Source organism: Orcinus orca, chromosome 4 (assembly GCF_937001465.1).
Source record: "Orcinus orca chromosome 4, mOrcOrc1.1, whole genome shotgun sequence".
Classification (NCBI taxonomy): Eukaryota; Metazoa; Chordata; class Mammalia; order Artiodactyla; family Delphinidae; genus Orcinus; species Orcinus orca.
Genome location: NC_064562.1, coordinates 142,062,538 through 142,064,991, shown reverse-complemented (window position 1 = coordinate 142,064,991; position 2,454 = coordinate 142,062,538).

Below are 2,454 nucleotides of genomic sequence, written 5' to 3'. Positions count from 1 at the left end.
AACAATAAAATATCAGAAAGAGAAATTAAGGAAACAATCCCATTGACCATTGCATCAAAAAGAATAAAATACCTAGGAAAAAACCTACCTAAGGAGGCAAAAGGCCTGTATTCTTAAAACTATGAAACACCAATGAAAAAAATTTAAGATGATACAAACAGATGGAAAGATATATCATGTTCTTGAATCAGAATAATCAATATTGTTAAAATGACCAAACTACCCAAGGCAATCTACAGAGTCAATGCAATCCTTATCAAATTACCAATGGCATTTTTAACAGAACTAGAACAAATTTTTTTTTTTACAAAAGACTACAAATAGCCAAAACAATCTTGAGAAAGAAGAATGGAGCTGGAGGAATCACACTCCCTGACTTCACACTATACTACAAAGCTGCAGTGATCAAAAGAGTATGGTACTGGCACAACAACAGACATTTAGATCAATGGAACAGGATAGAGAGCCCAGAAATAAACACATGCACCTACAGTCAAGGAGGCAAGAATATACAGTGGAGAAAAGACAGTCTCTTCAATAAGTGGTGCTGGGAAAACTGGACAGCTACATGTAAAAGAATGAAATTAGAACATTCTCTAACACCATATACAAAAGTAAACTCAAAATGGATTAAAGACCTAAATGTAAAACCGGATACTATAAAACTCCTAGAGGAAAACATAGGCAGAACACTCTTTGACATAAATAGCAGCAATAATCTTTGGATCTGTCTCCTAGAGCAATGGAAACAAAAGCAAAACTAAACAAATGGGACCTAATTAAGCTTAAAAGCTTTTGCACAGCAAAAGGAAATCATAAACAAAATGAAAAGACAATCTATTCAATGGAAGAAAATATCTGCAAACAATATGACTGACAAAGGCTTAATTGACAAAATATACAAACAACTTACACAGCTCAATATCAAAAAAACAAACAACCCAATCAAAAAATGGACAGAAGACCTAAATAGACATTTCTCCAAAGAAGACATAAGGATGGCCAAAAGGCACATGAAAATATGCTCAACATTGCTAATTATTAGAGAAATGCAAATCAAAACTACAATGAGGGGCTTCCCTGGTGGCACAGTGGTTGAGAGTCCGCCTGCCGATGCAGGGGACACGGGTTCGTGCCCCGGTCCAGGAAGATCCCACATGCCGCGGAGCAGCTGGGCCCGTGAGCCATGGCCCTTGAGCCTGCATGTCCGGAGCCTGTGCTCCGCAACGGGAGAGGCCACAAGAGTGAGAGGCCCACGTACCGCCAAAAAAAAAAAAAAAAAAAAACTACAATGAGGTACCACCTCACATGGGTCAGAACGGCCGTTCAGCGAAGTCTACAAATAATAAATGCAGGAGAAGGTATGGAGATAAAGGAACCCTCCTACACTGTGTTGGTGGGAATGTAAATTGGTGCAGCCTCTATGGAGAACAGTACGGAGGTCCCTTAAAAAACTAAAAGTAGAGGTGCCATACGATCCAGCAATCCACTCTTGGGCATATATCCGGAGAAAACCATCATTCACAAAGATGCATGCACCCCAGTGTTCACTGCAGCACTATTTACAATAGCCAGGACATGGGAGCAACCTAAACGTCCATCAACATACGAATGGATAAAGAAGATGTGGTATATATGTACAGTGGAATAGTACTCAGCCATAAGAAAGAATGAAATAACGTCAATTGCAGCAACATGGATGGACCTAGAAATTATCATACTAAGTGAAGTAAGTCAGAGAAAGACAAATAACATATGATGTCACTTATATGTGGAATCTAAAAAATTGACACAAATTAACTCATTTGCAAAACAGAAATAGACTCAGACATAGAAAACAAACTTATGGTTATCAAAGGGGAAATGGGGGTGCGAGGGATAAATTGGGAATTTGGGCTTAACAGATACACACTACTATATATAAAATAAACAACAAGGACCTACTGTATAGCACATGGGAACTATATTCAATATCTTGTAATAACCTACAATGGAAAAGAATCTGAAAAAGTACATATATATATATATATATATATATATATATATAACTGAATCACTTTGCTGTACACCTGAAATGTTGTAAATCAACTGTACTTCAATAAAAAAACAATTCAGCAGAGTTCTCTTTTCTGAACTCTAAACCTGTCACCTCTTTCAGCAGAACTCACAAGAAAGCCTCTGAGATCCATCAGATCATAGCAGTTATGCACCTCACCTACCATCACAGTTCCATTAGTAAGGACTGAGAAAAAGTCTCAGAGCTTGACAGTTCCTCCAGCCTCCCCATTCTTCACCACAGTGACACAAATTGCCTTGCTTCATCCTGAGATCTTCAGTACTGATCTTTTGGTGTCCTTCACCCACTTTATGTATCTCTGCATGCTACTCCCTCCATGGCCATCACAGTCCTTTTTCTGGCCCCATCAACCCAAGTCCTGAATCCTTCCATTGTCT